At 39.1% G+C, this 25972-nt stretch overlaps 1 protein-coding gene across 9 annotated transcripts in view; it reads left to right on the top strand.

The window, feature by feature from the left end:
* PRUNE2 (prune homolog 2 with BCH domain) overlaps positions 1-25972 on the top strand; it is a 292420-nt gene that overhangs the window by 167613 nt on the left and 98835 nt on the right. The gene's annotated exons all lie outside the window — the stretch shown is intronic.

Here is a 25972-nt window from a genome sequence, read left to right as displayed (position 1 = left end):
ATTAAAAATGTTTTCTAACTTCTGGAAACATAAAAACTTGAGTCAGACAACAGATAACCTAACTAGAGGAAATTTGGCTATCTACCTTAATCACTGAGAAATTTCTACTTAAATATAAAAATTTTAATTTTAAATAAAATGTTGAGTTAAATAGAAAGGTTTTATAAGTTATTCTAAAGCAAGTAAAGCATTTCTCTTGCAGTGTGTGGGAGCCACTAAATGTCTTCATTGAGAAAGTAAATTTGGGACAGTCCATCATTTGAATTAGAGTTTATATTAATGAGATTTCACTTTAATACCTTCTGGCTCTCTCCATTGACTCATGTTGGTGGTCAGTCAGATGACCTCTCAATGGCTAATTCTAAATTTGTCAGCATATAATTGGATTGCTGCTCTTTTTCACTGAGCAATGGATAGTCAATTTTTAACATCAAATTGGTGACTCAAATTAGTAAAGAATCTGCCTTCAATGCGGGAGACCAGGGTTTGATCCCTGGCTTGGGAAGATCCTCTGAAGAAGGGGATGGCTAACCACTTCAGTATTCTTGCCTGGAGTATCCCATGGACAGAGGAGCCTGGCGGGCTACAGTTCACAGTTTTGCAAAGTTGGACACGACTGAGCAACTAACACTTTCACTTTCTTTCTACATCTGTAAGGGCTTCCGCAGTAGCTCAGTTGGTAAAGAATCTGCCTGTAATGCAGGAGTTCCAAGTTTGATCCCTGGTCTGGAAGGATCCCCTGGAGAGGGAAATAGCAACCCACTCCAGTATTCTTGCCTGAGAAATCCCATGGACAGAGGAGCCTGGCAGGCTACAGTCCATGGGGTCACAACAATTGGACACAACTTAGCGACTAAACCACCAACCACCACCATCACCACTACATCTATAATTCCTTATCTGCCATTCTGAAATCCAAAAACTCTTTGGCAGTAAACTCTGACCTGATATTTATAGTCTTTATCCCACTTTATATATTTCGTTGCATAAATATTTGTGTGTTTTTAGCAACAAATTGTGCCCTAGCATAATTTCCATTATGTGCTGCATATTACCTTTCTCAAAGAAGACATAAATCATGAATTACAAAATACTGGTATTTGGGGAAAGGCTCAGTTACCTATATTAATGAAGGCATTAAAGAATATTAGTAACATCATTTATTGAGTACTTACTGAGTATAAAGGCACTGGTTTAAACTGTGAGCTTGAGTCTTCACATGGAGACACTTAAAGACAGAGTTATGTTGGATACAACTGCTATCCCAATCAGGAATGCTGGCATTTATTCTCACTTCTTCTGTAAATTTGCCCATGAGATATTTCATTTCTGCAAGGTGGTGTTCTGTGTGGAAAATAGGGTTGTAAAAAAGTCACATCTTACCACAGCGACCCACAAGATTCTTGTTAAAGGCAAAGAGATGGATGGCTTTGCTCTTGGTCTCTCAAAGCACTTTGAAGCATTCATTTTCCCCCTGGGTGAGAGTAATGGAATGTGCTAAGGAATCCACTCATCATGTCCTTTGGTCAAGGTCCTTAAACCTTAGCTCCTCTTTGCCTCAGTTTCCTCACTTATCAAATGAGCTCAAAAGCCACCTTTGCCCATTTCACAGGGTGATTGTGAAGCTCTGATGAGGTAACATATGGAAAGGGCTGTGAAAGGTAAAGGAAAAAAAAAAAAAAAGTGGTCTGTGACACAGTCCCTTTCACTTCATCCTTCTCATCTTCACCAAAATATCTTGAATTCTAAAATACAACAGTCAGAAGTCCTTATTGTTCAGAGTTCTAAATGTAGGTTACCTCGAGTTGGGTTCCCAATAGAAGGAAAGCAATGAAAACCAGGATGATGCTGAGTACTCACTGAAATACATGCCCCTCAACAGCCATAGTTTTGAGGCTAAAGTTATGTCTTAGAAACCTGCCATCTTCAGAGTGCCAGTGAGCTTGCAGACCCGCAGTGGTTAAATCAATAGTTAATGATGTTCGTCATGTAATTTGAGCCTCTAGTTTGTTTATGCTAGACCAACTTTATCCATACTCCAAACAAATTATCTCTTATAATTACCAGCCCGAAGATAAATCTCTAAATGTTTTTCTGATGATAGTGCTGTGGTTGGCAGGTGTTAAAAGTGCCTCCCAGGGACAAAGATTGAAGATGAGCTTGTTTCCGCAAATCCTTCAGGCGAGGATGTTGCGCTTTCTAGCCTGCCATGTGCAAAGGCGCCTTGTATGGTGCCCTGTTAATGAAATCTAATAGGCAAAGGTCGTATATCTTTACAAAGAAAAATGCAAAGCTGGGATGTGATAAATGGGCTCCGTGGGGCTCAGTGGATGAGGTTTGGTGAGAAAACCCATGTTTGAACAGTCGGCATGGTTTCTCTGTAATGTTTATGCCTTAAATATCACCCTGTAGTGATTCTTCTCACCTGGTAGAATGATTAAAATAAATACAAAAATAAGAAATCTCTGTGTCTTTAGTGCTTTGAACCATAGTGACTGGTCATCCAATGTTAACATTAAACATTATCCACCAGAACAGTTTGCCTTAGAGAAAAGCTGGAGATCTTTAAAGAAATCCTTTTGTAAACCTACCTATTAGTAATGTATCAATGTTTCTTAAATGCAGAAGTCTTATAATCTATATATGTTGATGAGCATTATCAAAATAGTAAGTAATGCATGCAGATGTGCAGGGCTATATCCAACAATTTACACTATTTGGAAGTAGATTGAAAATCAACATGCTTGATTTTCATCATGCTACAATGCAAGAATAAGTTAAATTTGGAATTATAAAGAGTTAAATAAATCAGATATCATTGAATTGAATCACTGCTGGTTTTAGGAGAAGTTACTAGTTCATTTGCTGTAGTTGTACTGCTGAGCTAAGAGACAGTTCAATAAATCAACTCAAGCTTGATGGATTCTTCAATTCATTGAAATGAGTGCGTGGAAGAGAAAAGAAATCTCTTAGTATTCCCTCTTTGACAAAAGGGTATGCAAAGAGCCTGAATGGATGAATGGTTGATTAATTTTGCCAGAAATTTTCTTGACAGCAGGAAATGTGTTTTTGCATTACTCTGTTTGCCTGGGATTTATTTGGTAGAATATGAATTATTGCATGTAAATTTGTACCTGAGGCTATGTTGCTGAAGTAGATGGCTCCCGGTGAGGTTTCTGACTATGAGACCTATAGTATTTTTTTATGGTTTTGCACTCTGCCCCCTTAGGGGTTGCCCTATAGCAGTTTGTATAAATGTCTGCTCTCACTGACATTAGTAGTAAAGTCAAGCACTGACAATGATTCAATATTGAGCTTGGTTTGGGTGATCATCTATGGCCCTCCTAAGGAAGGATGGGGCTGGAGGCAACCAACTGCTGATGTTTGATAATTTCTAGACTCATCAACTGGCAGTTTACTTAGGCACTTACCTTTATGGAAGAGAAGACACAGGTATCTCCTTGTGCTTCTGCTTACAGTAAGCCTACAAATAAATATGTTTCTTAGTTTTATCTCATCAAGAAGAGGTACAACCACATATGGAAAGACCTAGGCTGCTATTAATGACACTGAACTTAGTGAGACTAGAACTAGGAGTAGCCTCCTACTTACCGCTTTCATACCCTTCCCATAAAGGTCAGTGTTCGGCTGCACATCATTTTCTGGATCACTGTGGAGGGTAGGAAAGCTTGTGGTTCTTAGGACTCTCCTGGGGATGTAGGTGATGCTATAATTGCTTCCATTGAGAACTCCTCGGCTGCCATATTCAGATGTGGGAATATTGGAAAGCCCAAGGATGAGTCTACTTATGAATTATTCAGCAAATATCCTGTTCATTTTGTCATCCTTCTAGGGGTAATACAGAACTTCCTCTTTCTTTTATGTACTAGACCAGAACTTATCTACAGTACATGGCACATCATATAACGCTTTGCCTAATTTTGCAGTCTGTATATGTTTTGTTTGCATACTGACACCATTTCTCAAATGCCTGTCACCATGGTGCTAATACTATTTCTGAAAATAAATGTATAGAGAAATTCTTTTTTATGGAAGTATAGTTCATTTATAGTGTTGTCAGTTTCAGGTGTACAGCACAGTGATTCAGATATATATATATATATAATTATATATATATCCTTTTTAAGATTCTTTACCTTTATAGGTTATTACAAAATATGGAATATAGTTCCCTGTGCTATACAGTAGGTCCTTATTGGTTATCTATTTTATATATAGTAGTGCTTATGTTAATCCCCAACTCCTAATTTATCTGCCCCCTCTACTTTCCCTTTTGGTAACCACAAGTTTTCTGTCTGTGGGTCTATTTCTTTCGTAAATAAGTTCATTTGTATCATTTTTTTAGATTCCACATATAAGTGATATCTTATGATATTTGTCTTTCTCTGTCTGACCTACTTCACTTAGTATGAATATCTCTAGGTTCCATCCATGTTGCTGCAAATGGCATTAGAAAAATTCTCTTAAAATAGGTTTACACACAGACACACAGATACAAACCCTACTAGATCACGAGGCTGCAAAATAATTTCAACCTACTATCCAAATTTGACTTTTGATATTTTCTGCTTAGATTACAATAAAAGAATGAAAAGTGATTAAAAGACAACTAACTTAAGTTCCCTTTTGTGTCCATATCAGATATGGCACTCAGAGTGAAATAAAGACAGATAGCATATAAAAATGTACTAAAACAAAACTCAAACTTGGGTTTTAGTCACTGCTCTACCATCAATTAACTACATGTGATACTAGGACTATTCCTGAAGCTTCTTGAACCTCATTACTCTTATCTGTTAAGTAACTATGGCTATTTTTTTTCTTGCTACTAGCTAGAGAATTGATAAACATCAACTAAGATTACTTTGATCTTATGTAGAAAATCCAACATTGCTCTATAAACGTAAAATTTTACTTTCCCTTGAAGTGTCAGTACACCTTTAGGTTTTGATTCCTTTGTTCAGTAATAGGCTGCACCAGCCTAGGAAGCTAACAAGTGACCTAAAATCTCTTGTGGTCAGCCTTCTAGTTACTTTTGCTAATTCCCTGTCCTTGGTTACTAGGAGTCCAGCTGGTAGACTCCCCAAATTCTTTAGATCCCTTGATGACTTAATTTTCAGCCACTGAAGGGCTAGCCACTAGCTGTGATTAATGAGGAGGAAAACCTCTCTTCTTTCTCTCTTTCTGAAATGTAAAAAAGTAATGATTTAGAAGAAAGGATTTTCTCTTGAAGTGGCCTCTTCTCCTGCAAATGTTGACTTCTTTTATTATCATTTATCAGGTTTTCATAAGTTATAGACTTGTCTGTCTCTCTCTGTAGTTCTTTGGTTGTGACAGAAACTCAACTCAGATTTGCTTTAAGGAAAACAGGGAACTAACTGCTCTAGTAAATGCTAATCCCAGGTGGACCAAGCTTCTGGTGCTCTTGGACTTGGAGCCAAACTGTGTCATCAGGGCTTGTCTCTTTTTCTCTACCTCTCGCCTCTTTGTTGGCTTCTGTCTCAGGTAGCTCTCCATGATTCCCCGCGATGGCCGAGGGAGCTTCAAACAAATGTGACCCTTAGATCTCAGAGGAAAGAAGAAAGAGCTTCACATAACTCCTGTGAAGGCTCTGACTGACCAGCTCAGGTCATATATTTTCCTGGAACCAAGTGGGTGATATAGCCAAGTGGGTGAAGTACAGGTTGGCTGGGCCTGAGTCACCCGCCACACCGAGCTCAGTTTAGGAGTAAGGACAGCCCCACACAGCCGCACCACGTGACAAGAGGTCCTCCCCAAAGGAAGGAATGATGGACAGAAAAAATGCACGTATCTATGGCAAACTAAGAGCTTACCTTGTGGCTCAGCTGGTAAAGAATCCACCTGCAACACGGGAGACCTGGGTTTGATCCCTGGGTTGGGAAGATCCCCTGGAGCAGCGAAAGGTTACCCACTCTAGTATTCTGGCCTAGAGAATTCCATGGATTGTATACACCATGAGTTCACAAAGAGTCTGACTCAACTGAGCAACTTTCACTTTCATGGCAAACTGCTGCTGCTGCTGCTGCTAAGTCGCTGCAGTTGTGTCCGACTCTGGGCAACCCCATAGACGGCAGCTCATCAGGCTCCCCCATCCCTGGGATTCTCCAGGCAAGAATACTGGAGTGGGTTGCCATTTCCTTCTCCAATGCATGAAAGTGAAAAGTGAAAGTGAAGTTGCTCAGTCGTGTCCGACTCTGTGCAACCCCATGGACTGCAGCCTACCAGACTCCTCCGTCTATGGGATTTTCCAGGCAAGAGTACTGGAGTGGGTTGCCATTGACTTCTCCATCATGGCAAACTAAATTCCTCTAAAACCTAGTATTTATTATTTATAATATTCTAAGCACTGTGCTAGGATCTTATATTAACTATCTCATTTAGTCCTCTATAAATTATGAATTAGGTATTATTATCCCCATTTTGGATGCAGAAATTAAGGCTTTGAGGCTAAGTAAATGACCCTAAGTCATGTAACTATAAATAGCATAGCTCAGAATTAGAGTCTGTCTCATTCACAGCCAAGGGTCTTTATTGCTTCATGTATTACATTTTCTGTTGTAAGTTCAGTAATAGTAAAATTTACACATTTTTTTGGTCTTTGTCACCTTCCGCACTGTCCCTGATAACCCCTAGCTTCTGAATACCCTTTCATCTTAGGATTGTTAAATCACTGAATATCAAAACTCGAAGGGAACTTACAAACGCCTGCCCACATCCCCTCATTTCAGTGTAAGGAGAACATTTGGGGACAGAGAAAAACCAACTTGTTCTCTTGTTGCCCAGACTTGATATGCCATTCCACCCAATAGTACTTAACCTGAATCTTCTAAATAAAAGGATTCCAATAAATATTCTTTTTTTGATAATCAAACTATCTTTTAGCTACAGAATTCTTTAAATCATTAATATTATCTACACTTCAGAAAGAGAAAACCTAAAACTTTTTATAAGCAGATCACTTAAAAAAATCATTTCATGGATCACAAAATAACAAAAACTCTAAAAGAGCAAAATGATACTGTGTTTTATGGTGTGTCATCGAAAATCATGTCAAAATAAGGACAATTCAATGAAGTCTCTGACCTCTTGTGTTGTAAAGAGTTCATAGGATGTTCTGAAACCTTGTAGGTGAGGATTTTAATTATCTGTTTTATCCACTTTTTTTTAAACCCCCTTTTATCCACTTCAAATCTTAAATATCTAAAGAAATATCTGTGGTTCTAGGATGATTCCCAAGAAACTGCATAGTCAAAGAATGAAGACAGAGGCATCTGGTTTGGAACAAGTTCTGTTGGTCAGGAATGTCATTTATAAGTACAACTTAAGATGCTGCTGTCTGTCTTTCAGACGTTGCTATTGTGTGTATCTATTGGGATGGGACTGGGGGAGGTTAAACCCAATGACACAAGGGGTGAGTAACTTGCTTCTTTTCCCCTCTTAAGGACTCACACCTGTGGCAGACTCAGTCGGGTAGCAGAGTGGCCTTTTTCAGCAGCTAAAAAAAATAAATGACTCTACTATTATTTTCCCAGCTTCCCAGGTGGCTCAGTGGTTAAAAAAAAATCCACCTGCAATGCAGAAGACTATGGTTTGATCTCTGGGTCAGGAAGATCCCCTGGAGAAGGAAATGGCCACCCACTCCAGGATTCCATGGATAGAGAAACCTAGTGGGCTACAAGTCCATGGGGTCGCAAAGACTCAGATGTGACTGTGTGACTAAACAGCAAGGTGATTTCCCCAGCTATCCTGCTGCAAGTGGTTACTTGCAGAATTAAGGTCCTACTGTATAACACAGGGACCTATATTCAATATCTTGTAATAAACCATAATAGAAAAGAATATTAAAATGTATATGTATAACTGAAGCACTGTATAGCAGAAATTAATACAACGTTGTATTGGGTTGGTCAAAAGGTTTGTTCAGGCCCACCCCAGACCTACTAAATTAGAATCTGCATGTTAACAAGTCTCCAAGGTGATTTGTATTAAAGTTAGGCTCTGGGTTAACATCTTGTGACTCAGAAGTCCTTAGTTTTGTGGGGTGGGGAGGTAGAGTTGTATACCCTGCCTCTCCTAATAAAAGCTCTCTCGATCTTCCTATCCATCTCATGCACAACTAAACACGTTCTCCGTTTGGCTCCAATATCTAGTAATGATAACCTCGACTGAATGCTCCCCATTCACTGACAAGTCTTTACAATGCATGGGGGCATGTGTACCCTTTAACCGAATCCAATGTTTACCAAGAGTCAGCTGTGTTTGCTCTCAAACCTGTTGGTACCAGTTGTACTAGTTCATATAATTACACAATTTAAAGAAACTGATGAAATAGGAGTGGAAAAAGATAGTTATTTCTCAGATGAATGCTTTGGACAGACTCAGTGAAATGAAATGTGCTCTCTGAAAATATGCTCTCAAATTTGGGTGAAACAGCTATAAAAAATTGAGAGGGGATGATAAAAATGCACAAGGAATCCACATTCAGATTGTTTCACATATGTCTAAGTTTTTATTCCACATTAATGAAACTGAAACTAGAAATGGCAAATTATGTGTATGGTCTTTGCAACAAAGAGAATGGGAAGCTCCTATAGACCCATGCTCATAAAATATCTAAAAGGTCCTGGCTCTATATGAAAAAAATATAAACACATGCATAATTTTAAATTCAAAATCATATAAAATTGCTATTTTATTTTATAATAGGACATTATAAATGTTGGTGATGGACAGGGAGGCCTGGCGTGCTGCAATTCATGGGGTCGCAAAGAGTCGGACACGACTGAGCGACTGAACTGAATTGAATATTACACTGTGTATATACTGTATAACTTTATTTTTAAAGAGTTAAGTAGAAGCGAAGAGTGATATTGCCTTCATGGACTCTTCCTTTTTAAGATTAGGAATTTGAGGTCCAGAAAGGTGAAATATCTTGCTTTGGCTTCCCAGGTGGCACTAGTGGTAAAGAATCTGCCTTTACCACTAGTAAATTATGCCAAATCAGAGACATAAGAGACGTGAGTTTGATCCCTAGGTCAGGAAGATTCCCTGGAGTCGGAAATGACAACCCCTCTCAAGTATTCTTGCCTGGAGAATCCCATGGACAGAGGAGCCTGGTGGGCTATAGACCATAGGGTCGCAAAGAGTCAGACACGACTGAAGCAACTTAGCATGCGTGCATGCGTGTGGGTCTCAAAGTGTAGTCCCCAGAGCAGCTCTATCAACATCACTCAGGAGCTTACTAGCAATCATGATTCTGGGTGGACCCAAGACCTACCAGACCCTGAGAGTGGGACCCAGGTGTTTGTTTCCAGAAGCTCTCTAGGTGAATCTGATACAGCTTAAGTTTGAGACCCATCGGACTTGAGAAATAGAACCTGGAGAAGAACCTGTTTCTCCATCAGTCTGGCCATTACAGTATCTGACTGATTTGTCAGGTACTTTCTCTGAACCTGACAGTTCTTTCCCTCAGAAATTTTAGAGTTTATATAGTTTAAACAATGGGCTGCAACAGAAAACTCTCAGACGGAAGAAAGATTCTTTTCAACATACAAAGAGTAAAAAGAAATGCTAAACTGTACCTAAGGATCAGAAATTTCTAATGAACTAATTGACAGATAAACTTACTGTTAATACAGCTGTGGCTGCTTTTCTTGCTGCTGCTCTCATAGGGTTACAACGTTTTGAGGGCTGACTCTGAGAGATACGAGGCTAAGTGTTTTACAGACTGTTTCATTCTGTAAAGGAGATTATTATCTTCATTTTTCCGGATGAAAGAATTGAAGCTTAACATGATCAAGTATCTTGCCTGAAGGTGCAGGGGAAACAGGATGTGGAATTAGGATTTGAATCATGGACTGTCAGATTTCAAAACCCATGCATTTAAGCACTTGCACATTTGGGGAGGAGTTAGAATTGCATTTTTAAAAATGAAGTTGTGAGCATCTGTTTTTGGGATTTGTGTTTTCTCCCTGACTCTGAAAGTTCACTCAATAACTATAGAGTAGAAATAAGAACTATTGATATATAGTTCTTATGTCTATGTCTAAACAGCATGAATTACAAACTGTTTCTTTTATCTGTGTATAACACTGTTCTTCATCTTAGCTGCACATTAGAATAATAGCTGGAATCCTCTGAAAAATATTCTGATGCCCTGGCCCTACCCTTTGCTGTTGCTGTTGTTGCTGCGTCGCCTCAGTCCTGTCCGACTCTGTGCGACCCCATGGACTGCAGCCTACCAGGCTTCTCCGTCCATGCGATTCTCCAGGCAAGAACACTGGAGTGGGTTGCCATTTCCTTCTCCAGCCCTGCCCTTAGGCAATCAAATTTAAATTTCATAGTGTGGGGTCTGAGTGTTTTTTTTTTTTTTAACAGCTCCCTGGGTTATCAGCTCCCTAAGGTATAGCCATGGTTGAGAACCAGTATGATATACAGATTCAGATAATTCAGGCTGAGAAATAAATTTTGATGAGTCTTCCCTTGTAGCCTGTTATCAGTCAAGGATGCTAGCCATTCACCGAAAGCTCAAGATGCCCCAGTCAGATTGCATTGCCCTCCAGTATCTGCTGTTTTCTAGGGTTACTATGTTTGAGCAAATGGCAACCCACTCCAGTATTCTCACCTGGAAAGTTCCATGGAAAGAGGAGCCTTCATGGGGTCACAAAGAGCCGGACATGGCAGAGCGCAGCAACAACAACATGCATATTATTGTCAGGAATCTCAAATAGAAAATTTGATTTAAAAAAATCCCCTATTTACCCTTAACTGACCTGGATTAATACAGTTTTTCTAGACTTAAACTCTGGGAAATACCTAGGAAAACATGTTTTTCCTGGCACAGGAAGTAGATGCTTTAGTACAATCCTGGCTCTGACTTTTAAATCATCCTGCTTTTTCTTTTGTTTAAGAGAATGAATATGCTGTTTATTTTATAAGCTTGCCAGTATAAACTCAAAGACAATTGATGAGAATTTAAAAATTTTACCAGCCTAGAAAAGGGAAATATTTGGCCAGTTAGTACAGAGTATTTGTGTAAAAGTTTCCTATCTAATTTTTTTCAAGTCCTCTTGCCTCTTAAACCAGAGAGAATTACTGAGGTATCCTGCTTATGCAATAATATTTCTGAAAGAGTTGAAGGGGATTTGAATTATTTAAGTTTGCAAGATTCTTCTATTATTCTCTGTTTTTCTTAGGTAGGGTGTTTTGGTCCTGCAGGTGACATTTGACAATGTCTGGAAACGTATTTGATTGTCACACCCAGAAGACAGAGTTTAGCTACTGGCATCTAGTGAGTGGAGGCCAGTGATGTGGCTAGACATCCAACAATTCACAGAACAACCCCCACAGCAAAGAATGATCCGCAAAGTCAGTGAGGTCAAGCGAGAAACCCTGCTCTAAAGTTACTACTTTCTACCTGTTATGAATTTAGATCTCCCACCCCTGCCCTTGGGGTATTTGGCCTGCTTTGAGCCTTTCTATAAATAGCTCTTATATAATATAAAATGATAACATAGAAATACAACTCTTGTCCCACCAGATTTAGCCCAAATACTCTCTGCCTCTTGGGTAGGGCCTGAAGATAATTTCTGACTTGTATTTAAAGCATTTTGATGCCCTGCACATACAGTGCAAATAGCAATGGAAGTTTGACAGTTAAAGGGGAGACTGAGCAGGAGCCAAAAAGAGTATCCCTCACCATGACCTGAAAGAATAGAGATTGAGGAGGCTTGGCCTCTTTATCCTGGATTGCATACGTAGTATTATGTATTTTTGATTGATTAAGCATAATTTTCATTTTATAAGTAACAGTTACATGTAATATGTTACATTTTATATGTAACAGTTACATAGATTTTTTTGATCACTCTTTATAATACCTCTCTTAACTGAGATATAAACTTGCATGAAATGAAAGTTAACTAAGGTTATCTCTCCCAGCATCATGTGTCTTCCTATAACTTGTGCTTGGTTGGCTGGAAATAAAACAGGGATTTGGGGAATAATGTGTATCTGTAGGTTTGTACAGATGTGTGTGTATGACAGCGAGAGATTGGGTAGCTCTTTGTGCCTGATATCTAGGGTGCCCACCTAAAGGTTTATCTGCTCACCACCACAGCTCCCACACCCCACACCCCACCCCACCCCACAAGGAAAAGAATTTTATCTATCACTCTTGCTCTGACAGGTACCATACCTGTATTATGTGGTTTTTCTAATCCACCTCAATTGCTAGGTATCCAGCCCAAGTGGGAACAACCAGGATTCTTCCAGGGTTTTCAAACTCAAGATCAAGAGGGAGTGAGTCTTGAATAAATTTGAAAGGTCTACCCTGGAGCCGCTACCACCCACGTTTCCTGCCACAAGGAGGATGCTAATTGGTGGCAGGAGAGGAGAATGAAGCCAGGAGAAGAGGATGGAGAAGCTGAGTGGCCCCCACATCCCTAGCAACCCTTTCTCTCTTCCCAGCTTGTCCTCCACTTCTTCCTTTGCTTTTTTAGAACACTCACCATATCTTTGTGAAGTTTGAGTGAAAAACACCAGTTTGAGTGCAGTTTCTGTGATGTGGGGCCAAGAGAGTCACAGCAATACTGTGTTCTTACCTGAAAATGAATTCCTCAAGCTCCCCACACACAGACGTCTCCAAATGAAAATGAAACCACAAACCCTGGAGTGTTATCTGTTTGCAGGAGGGGGTTTCTGGTAATTAGATTAGAATTGCAACAAATGGCACACACAGACTGTTGGCTCTGCATGTGTGCTCTAAGATTGGTGTTTACCCTATTATATTCCAATTTAAGAATGTCATAAAGTTTATCACTGAGCAAATGGAAACTAGCAAGAGCAAATATGGATGGTGAGAGGTGTGTACCTTGATATATAGATATTGCAGACTCCGAAAGAAATCACTTCTGTTGGGTTGATAGCAAAGGGGACACAACCATATTCCCCACTTAAACCTTGGTGGTGGTTGGGTATTTTTAGCAAATGAGTTGTCAGCAGAAAGGCTTCATTAGACCCATCAGGATATCTGCCCATGAAGAACGAATCCCAAACTGTACTGACAGTTTCCTTGAGCCAAAATGATGAAGCACCTCTGACAAGAGCCATATTGTGCTCCCCATGTGAGGAGCAGGAGGAACAAAAGAGACAGTTTGATCTTCATTTGGTCAGGTTAATATTGACACAGCTTAGAGAAATCAGACGTGTGTGCAGTGTACATGTGCAGTAACGGCTCTGGGGGCTTGACTGGTGGTGTCCATAAATCAGAAAGGGGTACCCAGAGAGGAAGGAAGGCTTCCTGCTTTCTTGAAATATTGTTCAAACGAGATGATTTATTTTTACCAAGAAAAATAAATAAAGCCGTGTTTAAGCTCATGGTTTAAAACAAGCTAATGGTTTTTTTTTTTAAAACATCTTTACATAATTATGGAAATAATTTATTATTATTTGGTAGCCAGTGTGTTTCCCAGGTTCTGACATTGTAAAAATAAAGGATGCCTCATGAGTGGATTTCTTTGGAGAAGGAAATGGCAAACACTCCAATATTCTTGCCTAGAAAATCCCATGGACAGAGGAGCCTGGTGGGCTACAGTCCATGGGGTCACAGAGTCAGACATAACTGAGCACACGTGCATGAGTGGATTTTCCATTATGCATAGGTCCTGAGCTGTTCAGTCCCATACAGAAATCCTTATAAACATACAAAATGTGGTCCACTGGAGAAGGCAATGGCAAACCACTTCAGTATTCTTGCCTCCAGAACCCCATGAACAGTATGAAAAGGCAAAAAGATAGGACACTGAAAGATGAACTCCCCAGGTCGGTAGGTGCCCAATATGCTACTGGAGATCAGTGCAGAAATAACTCCAGAAAGAATGAAGAGATGGAGCCAAAGCAAAAACAACACCCAGTTGTGGATGTGACTGGTGATAGAAGCAAGGTCTGATGCTGTAAAGAGCAGTATTGCATAGGAACCTAGAATGTTAGATCCATGAAGCAAGGCAAATTGTAAGTGGTCAAACAGGAGATGGCAAGAGTGAATGTCGACATTTTAGGAATCAGCAAAATAAAATGGACTGGAATGAGTGAATTTAACTCAGATGACCATTATATCTACTACTGTGGGCAAGAACCCTTTAGAAGAAATGGAGTAACTATCATAGTCTATGAGAGTCCAAAATGCAGTACTTGGATGCAATCTCAAAAACAACAGAATGATCTCTGTTCATTTCCAAGGCAAGCCATTCAATATCATGGTAATCCAAGTCTATGCCCTGACCAGTAACTGAGGAAGCTCAAGTTGAATGGTTCCATGAAGACCTACAAGACCTTACAGAACTAACACCCAAAAAAAGATGTTCTTTTCATTATAGGGGACTGGAATGCAAGAGTAGGAAGTCAGAAAACACCTGGAGTAACAGGCAAATTTGGCCTTGAAGTACAGAATGAAGCAGGACAAAGGCTAATAGAATTTTGCCAAGAGAGCGCACTGGTCATAGCAAACACTCTCTTCTAAAAACATAAGAGAAGCCCCTACACATGGACATCACCAGATGGTCAATACCAAAATCAGATTGATTATATTCTTTGCAGCCAAAGATGGAGAAGCTCTATACAGTCAGCAAAAACAAGACCGGGAGCTGACTGTGGCTCAGATCATGAACTCCTTATTGCCAAATTCAGACTTAAATTGAAGAAAGTAAGGAAAACCACTAGACCATTCATGTATGACCTAAATCAAATCCCTTACAATTATGCAGTGGAAGTGAGAAATAGATTTAAGAAACTAGATCTGATAGAATGCCTGATAAACTATGGACAGAGGTTCCTGACATTGTACAGGAGACAGGGATCAAGACCATCCCCATGAAAAAGAAATGCAAAAAAGCAAAATGGCTGTCTGGGGAGGCCTTACAAATAGCTGTGAAAAGAAGAGAAGCAAAATGCAAAGGAGAAAAGGAAAGATAGACCCATTTGAATGCAGAGTTCCAAAGAATAGCAAGGAGAGATAAGAAAGCCTTCCTCAGTGATCAGTGAAAAGAAATAGAGGCAAACAATAGAATGGGAAAGACTAGAGATCTCTTCAAGAAAATTAGAGATACCAAGGGAACATTTCATGCAAAGATGGGCTCGATAAAGGACAGAAATGGTATGGACCTAACAGAAGCAGAAGATATTAAGAAGAGGTGGCAAGAATACACAGAAGAACTGTACAAAAAAGATCTTCACTACCCAGATAATCACAATGGTGTGATCACTCACCTAGAGCCAGACATCCTGGAATGTGAAGTTAAGTGGGCCTTAGAAAGCATCACTATAAACAAAGCTAGTGGAGGTTATGGAGTTCCAGTTGAGCTATTTCAAATCGTAAAAGATGATGCTGTAAAAGTGCTGCACTCAGTATGCCAGCAAATTTGGAAAACTCAGCAGTGACCACAGGACTGGAAAAGGTCAGTTTTCATTCCAATCCCAAAGAAAGGCAATGCCAAAGAATGCTCAAACTACCGCACAATTGTACTCATCTCACACGCTAGTAAAGTAATGCTCAAAATTCTCCAAGCCAGGCTTCAGCAATACATGAACTGTGAACTTCCAGATGTTCAAGCTGGTTTTAGGAAAGGCAGAGGAACCAGAGATCAAATTGCCAACATCTGCTGGATCTTCAAAAAAGCAAGAGAGTTCCAGAAAAACATCTATTTCTGCTTTATTGATTATGCCAAAGGCTTTGACTGTGTGGATCACAATAAACTGTGGAAAATTCTGAGAGAGATGGGAATACCAGACCACCTGGCCTGCCTCTTGAGAAATTTGTATGCAGGTCAGGAAGCAACAGTTAGAACTGGACATGGAACAACAGACTGGTTCCAAATAGGAAAAGGAGTACATCAAGACTGTATATTGTCACCCTGCTTATTTAACTTCTATGCAGAGTACATCATGCGAAACTCTGGGCTGGATGAAGCACAAACTGGAATCAAGATTGCCGGGAGAAATATCAATAACCTCAGATATGCAGATGACACCACCCTTATGGCAGAAAGTGAAGAAGAACTAAAAATCCTCTTGATGAAGGTGAAAGAGGAGAGTAAAAAAGTTGGCTTAAAGCTCAACATTCAGAAAACAAAGATCATAGCGTCTGGTCCCATCACTTCATGGCAAATAAATGGGGAAACAGTGGCAGACTTTATTTTTTGTGTGTGCTCCAAAATCACTGCAGATGGTGACTGCAGCCATGAAAATTAAAAGATGCTTACTCCTTGGAAGGAAAGTTTTGACCTACCTAGACAGCATATTAAAAAGCAGACATTACTTTGCCAGCAAAGGTCCATCTAGTCAAAGCTATGGTTTTTCCAGTAGTCATGTGTGGATGTGAGAGTTGGACTATAAAGAAAGCTGAGCACCGAAGAATTAATGCTTTTGAACTGTGGTGTTGGAGAAGACTCTTGAGAGTTCCTTGGACTACAAGGAGATCCACCAGTCCATCCTAAAGGAAATCAGTCCTGAGTGTTCACTGGAAGAACTGATGCTGAAGTTGAAACTCCAATACTTTGGCCACCTGATGCAAAGAGCTGACTCATTTGAAAAGACCCTGATGCTGGCAAAGATTGAAGGTGGGAGCTGAAGGGGACGACAGAGGATGAGAAGGGGATGTCAGAGGATGAGTTGGTTGGATTGCATCACCGACTCAATGGACATGAGTTTGGGTAAACTCCAAGAGTTGGTGATGGACAGGGATGCCTGACGTGCTGCAGCCATGGGGTCACAAAGAATCGGACATGACTGAGTGAACTGAACTGACTAACTGAAGTGGAGCCACAGTCTAGCTCTTTTCTCACTGAGCCCTTGAATCCATACTGCGTTGAAAGTTTTGATGATTATGGGTATGTCCTTAAAGGAAATGTAAATTATGCTGAGCTTGTAAATAAGGTGATGACATATTCATCTTTAATTGGTTGTGAACCTTCCCACATCCAAGTATTCTATTATTAACGAGCTGTGAGAGACTGCCTAGGACCATCCTTTTATGAAGTAGAGCATATAAGCATCTTTTTCCAGGGCAACTCTGTTGGACTAAGATTGGTTCTCTCCTGATGGGGATGGTGAGCATGAGGCAGGATGCCAACGTGCTTAGTTTCAGGTTGATCCCGGCTTGTAAAATCCTGTTCTTATTCTTTGAAGCATATTGTATACTTCCCTGATGGGATGGATGGTTTTGTAAATGAAGGGATATGTAAACTTGCTACTATACTTCAACACCATCAGTAGTCACTGTGAACCCTTAAAAAGAGTGTGGCGATTTGTTTGTGCCTTAAAGGAGGAATCAGAACTACAACGTGCAACTTTGTGGGGACCGCATAGGTTCATTAACTGACCTACAGCTAAACTGTGCTGTGCTTGTGCGTCTGTTCATTGTTTCCAGCGTTTCAAGACGTCCGGACACTACTGCCAACACTTTGCTGTGCGTTAACCTCTACATGTGAAACCTAACAGTTGCTGAACTTTGTAAATATGTGAAATTTTAAATTTAGGTAGATGCAGTTTTTGTCTGTTTACTGCTTTTCTCAGCTTTATTTGATAAACTTGCATTTTGAGGGTTGTCTTGGCAGTTTTAACTTTAAAAAAAAATCAAGGTTGTGGCTTGCTTATGTATACTGACAAGGGAGACTTGTTAATAATAATAAACAGAAGTAAATGGAGTAGCAAAACTTTTATGAAATTAAAAGTGGCATTAGTAGTATCTTTGAAGAATTTTCTCACTTGGGAAAAACAAGGGTTAGAACCTGGGCTCTGCAGTCAGATGCGCCTGGGAGCAAGTCCCGTTTTCACATGTGTGAGAGCTGCGAGACATCAGTTACTTGTTTTCTCAGTGCAAAACAGAAATGCTACCCACGTCATCTGGGCACTTTAAAGCTTAAATGAGATGATGCAAAGCACGTAACAGAGCTTAATGCAGAAATGGTCTGATTAAATTGTTTTAGGCAATATACCTTTGGGTTAAATGAAAATTATGTTTATATGTACATGTATATGTTCATTTATATATTGCAGTTAATTTTCACAAAATCTTTTTACAAAAGGGCTCTTTTTTTAATGATAATATGTGCTGTTTGGCTCTATTTTCAAAATATGATGCATAATATAGTTTAAATAGATCAGTGAAGTTTTTACTACTAAAATGAGTTGGCTAGCTTCTGGGAATAAGAACAATAGAGTTTTTTTTTTTAATGACATGTGGTAAAAATGTGGTGAATATCTTTGCCTACCAATTAAAGTGTGTACGAAAAACAGAATAAATAAAATCTCTTTAATTTATGCATTTTGTGCTCTCATAAATCATTTTCCTGTCAAAATTATCAGACTTTATTATTGCTGAATATTTTAAACATCATAATGAAATATTGGTAGCATAAATCATGAAGCTTTCAGTAAGAACGTTTGTGTACATACCTCAGCATTTTTCATATATCTTGATTTAAAAAAAAATAGTCCTCAATCTACAAGTAAATCCACACAGTATAAATGTCAAACCATCCTCTTAAATTTCAGTAACTCAGCAATCCATGCTAACCATTGTGCTTACAAGGTAGTTATGGATTGTCATACTATGTTTCTAAGACTCATTCTTCTCAAAGATGAAACTGTGTGAGCTTGTATTTTAGTCTTGGTAATGATTTCTGTATAAGCTTCCTATCTACAGATTCTATCTACTCACTTTTCCTATTTCCTGCAAGAAGAAAAAAAATTCAGACATGATAAATCTATAACTTGTTCTTGACATTAGAAAATGATTTATTTTTATTTTATTTAGTAAAAGCATTACTCAATAAATTTCCTCTGTGATTTGCAAGAGAGACAACTGTTTTGGATTAAGTGTGTAGTCTAGAGTATTAGATCTAAATGGAAGGTACTAGCCTGAGGAGTAAACTCCATTGAAGGTGATACCAACCAGGGCTCTTGGCCTTCCTGAAGCAATAGAAATTGGTAAGAGGCAAGCTTTTATTGGGGCCCCTGCTGCAGCAGTGGGGGGCAAAAACAAGTAGCAGTTTCCCTTGCTTACTCCCCTGACTGACTGATCCAGGGATCCGGGCAAAGCGGTGGCTTAGGTGGTTGGCCCATGCCTTTGGTGGTGAGTGCAGGGGACACTCACTCTTGCCTGGAAAATCCCATGGACGGAGGAGCCTGGTAGGCTGCAGTCCATGAGGTCACTAAGAGTCGGACACGACTGAGCGACTTCACTTTCACTTTTCACTTTCATGCATTGGAGAAGGAAATGGCAACCCACTCCTGGAGAATCCTACGGACGGGGGAGCCTGGTGGGCTGCCGTCTATGTGGTCACACAGAGTCAGACACGACTGAAACGACTTAGCACCAGCAGCAGTAGGGGGCATGCACGATACCTGATTTTGCTCCCAACACCTTGTTTTTCTCCCTGCTCTTCAGAAGTGGCAGTTGAATTTTGTGGTCTTTTTGTGTTGTCTTGTCCATAATTTGCCCCAACTGCCCATACATGTATTTATTTTTTAGTCCCTTATCATTTCTTTGTATTTTGTTGCTTAAGGAGACATTTGTCCAGGTGCAAGCATGCAGCAATTGGTCCAGGTCCCAGCCTGGCACAAAGGTAGTATGGCACTTGGAACGATGCAAAAGACTCTATCCATGGAGCTTTGGCTGAAGAAAAAAATCACTGTACATGTTTTTGTTTTATTTGTGTAGTGGCAAACTGAAGCTCGTTCATTGACTTTAACCTAGAATTAAGGATAAAGGATCCGTTAATGAGAAACACTGCCTGATCCAGAGTTTTTATGTTATTTTACTTTTTAAAATGACTTTGCTTCAGGTGTAACTTCCTCTGTAATCTCTCATCTAGGAATTTTACATGTGATTCACTTCAGTGACTTGTGTGTGACTATGATTGCGAAGTTCACAGTATTAGAAAGAATATAAGGCAAGAAATTGTAATATGAATAATCAGTTGCTGTACCAAGAATTTGTGAAATACTTTCTGTGAATCTAATTATTCCCGTGAGTCCTAAGCATGACCTTTGCTGCTGCTGCCAAGTCACTTCAGTTGTGTCCGACTCTGTGCGACCCCATAGACGGCAGCCCACCAGGCTCCCCCATCCCTGGGATTCTCCAGGCAAGAACACTGGAGTGGGTTGCCATTTAGAGATTTAATGTTTATTGTCCATTATATGCCAGGCATTGGGCCTGCTTTTTGATACACATTAAGTTCTTAGTAATCTTAACAGTTTTATGAGGTGAGGGCTTACAGATGAGGACTTTAGAGAAATAAAGTAAACTCACTTAACACACTCAGCTAGTGAATGGCAAAGCCAGTTAGCCTCCAAAGACTTTACCAGGAGCTTCGGAGAAAGTACCCTAAGTTAATAGAGAGACACAATGTCCACTTTAATATCAAGATTCTTAATACCCATTGTATTTTAATTTCAATATATATTATTTGCATACATATAGAAGTGACATTCTAATTTTATATGATTATAGAAATTATTTTCTACTTTACACTATGTCCGATGTTTTCTTGTGTTATTAAGTATTCTTTGATAATGTGGTTTTTAATACCAACATAACATTCTTTTATGTTACGATTCCATAATTTATTGAACTATTTCTCTATTGTAGGACATTTAGATTGTTTCAAAGTTTTAGTTATTATAGTAATCTAGTGAATAGCTTTGTCCATAAAACTTTCATGTGCATATATAATTATTTCTTTGGAATATATTTCTAACAATGTATAAGAATGCCCATTCAGCCGTATTTACCAATTATAGGAAAAGAGAACATAAAACATTATCAAAGGATTTCTTTGATTATTAATGATTTCAGGTATTTCAGTTGTGAATTATGTTCACAAACTGTTTTTTTTCTATTGCTATGTATACTTTTTTGCATTGGTTTATAAGAACTCAGTTTCAAGGACATTAAACCTTTCTCTTCCCTGTTTTTTTTTTAAAAAAAGAAAAAAATAGTAAATATTTGCATTGAGAAACTCTTGAGTGAGTTTTAAGCTCACAAGTATCATGGTTTTGGCTACATTTTTCAAAGCTCTGTCTTGGTCTTGTGTGAAGAACTAGTCATAGGGGAAGGAGATGAGCCACTTCAGAGAGACCAGTTGGGAGACTGTCACCCAAGTTCAGGGGAGAGATGATGGTGACTGTGGCCATGACAGTAATAGAGATGGAAAGAAGTGAGAGAAGTGTTTGGACTTGAGATATGTTTCAGAGGGAAAGTTAATAAGAGTTGCTGATGTGAGGAATGAAGGGGAAAAGAGGATAAAGAATAATTCCTAGATGTTTGATTTGAGGAACTGGGCAAATGGTGGTACCATTTCATGCTATGGAGGAAACTGGGGTGGAGGTAGGTTGTATTTTATTTGAGACACTTATGAGATATTGATGTGATGATATCACATAGGTAAATCAGGTTAGCATTCAGGTGGATGTGATTTGGTTGTCATTGGCAGATAGATGATTTGAAAGCCATGTGACTGGATGAAATCACTAAGGAGAAAGTGTGAACAAGAAAGAGGTTAGAAACATTTAAAAGTTGACTAGGGGAGAAGCAGCAGCAAAGATGACAGAGGAGTAGCCAATGAGTTGAGAGAAAGTGTAATGACGGGGAAGTGAAGGAATTAAGTGTTTCAAGAAAGAGGGGAAATCAACCTCATGAAATTATTGGGAGAAGTCAATTAAAGTAAGAAGAAGAAATAGATTTTTGGATTTGGTGACCTGGAAATGATTGATACTTTTGAGAAGAGCAGTTTCAGTGGAATGATTGGAGGGGCAGAAATCTGACAGGAGGGATTCAGAAGACAATAGAATATGTACATATGGGTGTTGTAAGGAGAGTGGTTTTTCTCTCAAAGAATGTGCACATTTAAGGACTCAGTTGTTTATAAGACATTATTTAGATCACTTATTTCATGTGATGTACTAAAGCTAATAGGCATATAGAATAAAAACTAAAATTTTCAGAGTAGTGGGTTAAGAACTAAAATGGGATTTTGTGAGAGAATAGAATTTTCCATTGCATTTGTAATGGGTTAAGAACTAAAATGGGATTTTGTGAGAGAATGGAATTTTCCATTGCATTTGTCCAAGTACTTTCAACCACAAAAGTAGTACATCTTTTGGACACTATCACTATCTTGGTTTTTATATTAGTTAGAATATAGCCCTGCCATTTCTGTTTGCCTGCCCTTTGTCCTTATGATCTATCACCAACCTCTTCTGAGGGCCCTTGACATCTACACCTTGGCTTTTGGCCAAGAAATAGCAAGACCTTTCTCTCCCTACATTTTCAGGCTTTCTACTAATTTCAAAACCGGGAATTGCTCAAGCAAAATAACTCATGACCTCTAAAAGTCTCTAACGATCTAATCTCTAGATCCATGAGTGACAAAAGACTGCGGCTGGGACCACTTGCCTTTCTTCCTAACTGATATGTTGAAATAGTCTGGGCTTTCACCAGTCAATTTTCAGGTTTAACAATTAGTAATATAACTTCCTAAATTTCATGCAACAATCTCAGGCTGGGGTCATATTTCAAATATGGAGGGTTGGATGATGGGTGTAGAGGTGGTAAATGAAGGTTGTATTCCTCTATTTTCTAAACCTTTGGCAAATTGGGATATATATATGCATATAATTTTAACTTCAGGTGGGGAAAACATTTTGGAGATATTTGAGCAGATTAATAAATAGTATTTGTATACATGTAACTAAAACAGTAATTTATCAGGTAGAAGGCAGATGGGGGGAATAAAATGCCAACCTGTATCTACAGTGGGTTGTGTTCATGATGAAGTGGTATTTATTCAGGGCCAGCCTAGCTTGTCAGCAACATAAGAGGTGTCACAGCACATGACTCCCTGTGTAGCTAGAAGACAATAATAAATTATCTCCTATGCAAACAGCACCAGCATAAAAGCAGAACAAACAAACCCTGCCTCCTGGATTCCTGAAGAATCTTACTCTTTTGCTTGTTTGATTCTGTTTTAAACATGAAATTCCTGGCATTATCCTAAAGCCAGTGAGATTGAATCTGGCTTGGGCAATTTTATTAGGGTGGATAGGACATAGTAGTTGACGATCTCTGTTTTGGGGTTACTATAAAAGATAAGTATTTTGTTTCTTGGGTTCACATAAGTCTTTGTTTTATCAATACTCTGTGATCCTGTGGAATTCAGGGCCACCCAGAGGAAAACTGGGGAATTATACAAAGGAGCTTGATTCTAAGAATCACTTGAGGTACATAATGAAATTACAGATTCTTGGACCCAATCCTGGGCTGCTAAATGAGAACCTCTGACAAAGTAGCCTAAAAGTACACATCCCAAGGTGATGTTAATCATGAGGCTGGAATGAACAGCAGGGAGCTGAGGGCCTGAGTCAGTAAAAGGCCCATGACAGCACTGAGTGCAAAGGGTTGGTTCACAGGAAAATATATAAATTAAAAATGGCTCCCCAGAGCAGTGCTTTTCAGATTTCCATGTGCATTTGAATTGCCTAGGATTTGTGGGAAACACAGATTCTGCTTCAGTAGGTCTGGAGTGTGACCTGAGACCCTTCTTTTCTAACAAGATGCCTGATGGTGCCAGTGCTGCTGGATTAGAGTTTAGCAAGATCTTGGGGCCATCATTTTAATACAAAGTCCAGAGAGATTGGAGCTAAGCCATCTTTTTTGAATAGCACATATTCCACAAGTAGGGCTTTGAACAATGCTGATTCTCTTGAGTGCTAATCTTGCACTCAGGTACCAGTAAAACCTGCTTTCTCTTGTGTGAGGGACCCAGCTAGAAGTGTCATGGTAATTACTATTGTGTGTCAGAATCTTTTAGAAGTGGTGTGTCTTCTTTCAAGGGTTTATAAATATGTTGGGGGAAATGAGTTTATGCACATCATGAAAAAAATATTTTGAAAGGAAAATTCTAAGTCTTTTTATGCCAAAGCCTTTAGTCATTGGAGATAAGATGTACATGGTTGTTGTCCATTATTGTTTTCCTTTAGGACCTCATCTTTTTTTGCAATTCATAATAGCAAGAAGCTCAGCATTGAGATTCTTGATAGTTAACACCAATAATGATTTGAAATAATTTTATCTATTGAATGCACATTGTGTATAAGGTCCAATTAAAAAAACTCATTCTAAAAATCTACTTTTGTGAGTGAATTAATTTTTGAAGTACTTATTTAAAGATTATTATTATGACACTTGGACAATAAATTAAATGCATGAAAGCTGACTGTGTGCATACTTCCAAAAGCTATTGTATTTGAGCATCATACATTTCATTACCAGGTCCATACAGTAGACCCTTTGTATTCATCAGCAATGTATCCTGAGATCTTTGTGAATTCCCATGTGCACTTCCTTGTAACCAAAAGTGAAAGTAGCCTCATGAGATAGCTAATGAGAGTAGTGGCCACAGGAGTAGACAGCAAGGCTCCTAGAGGCAGGGAAGCCACTGATGGGTTGGATCCACCCAATGGCCAGGTTTCTCATTTTCTCTCTCGGTGACCTCATCAACCTTGACATTCAGCTCAGCAGAATTACAGAGTACATGTATTATGGGATATTTCAAGTGGCTAAATAGTCTAAGCTACGAATATCGAATCCACAAGTGTTAAAGAGCTACCATATACAAACATTCATCTGGACATGAAAAAAGTCTGCACCCAAATGTGCTGCACTGTTTAGCTCTTCATAATGGTTATTTGAGGTGGAGGTGTGTGGTATTTCCACTTCCTATGGGCTGCTTTTCTGTACTGCTTTAATGTTTTACCAGTGCCATGCATAATTCTGATGACTTTGTAATCAGGAAAAAATTAACAGAATTCTTTATATCTCTTGAATGCACATTAAGATGATTTCCATTGAGTAGAGCTATGGATTATCAGGTGAAGATTATGTGATTGTCATTTACAGGTGTTATTAATATTATATATATATATATATATACACACACTATGATAAAGGATTATGTAGCACAGGTTGATTTTCTGTGTCTCTCCATTCATTCAACAAACTTTTCTTGAGCAACTAGTATATGCCAGGCATTATGCTAGGGGGTAACATATGGTATTCAGTGTATTGTTTTAGGGAGAAGGCAATGGCACCCCACTCCAGTACTCTTGCCTGGAAAATCCCATGGACGGAGGAGCCTGGTGGGCTGCAGTCCATGGGGTCGCTAGGAGTCGGACACTACTGAGCTACTTCCCTTTCACTTTTCACTTTCATGCATTGGAGAAGGAAATGGCAACCCACTCCAGTGTTCTTGCCTGGAGAATCCCAGGGATGGGGAAGCCTGGTGGGCTGTGTCTATGGTGTCGCACAGAGTCAGACATGACTGAAGTGACTTAGCAGTATTGTTTTAAGAAAGAGAGATAACCATGCAGACAAAAAGTGGGTCTCATTGTAGTTAATACAATTCAAAAAGGCCAGAACATTCCCACAGATGATGTGAGCCACAGGTCTGGGTATACTCTGATGATGGGTCCCTTTTCCAGTTATTCCTTCCTCTTTAGATATCACATAGAAAGAGCAAGCAGATCTGACATTACATCCCTGACACAAATCTCCTAGATTTCTACATTGGAATAAAAAGAATTTGGTAAACTCAGCTGAGTATATCCTCAGGAATTCTGCTTGGAGTTAATAATCATTAGAAAATAATTACAGAAAAAAACAATAACTTCCTCCTACTTTTCTAGTGGGTTGTAATAATAATCTACAGACATTCCTATGTCATGTGAACAATAAAAGGAAAAGTATGTTTTACAAAGTCAAACATTTTAGGGAAAAAATGGTAAGCTATTTGTTCCTCTCTAAACTGTTCTTAATGGTAACAGCAATGATGCCTTCCTTTCTTGGTTTAGGAAAACAAAACAAAACAAGGAATGT

The sequence above is a fragment of the Bos indicus x Bos taurus genome, chromosome 8 (genome assembly GCF_003369695.1).
Source record: "Bos indicus x Bos taurus breed Angus x Brahman F1 hybrid chromosome 8, Bos_hybrid_MaternalHap_v2.0, whole genome shotgun sequence".
In the NCBI taxonomy this organism is placed as follows: Eukaryota; Metazoa; Chordata; class Mammalia; order Artiodactyla; family Bovidae; genus Bos; species Bos indicus x Bos taurus.
Note: the sequence above shows the minus strand (reverse complement) of the source record. Positions and strands in the feature narration are given on the sequence as shown.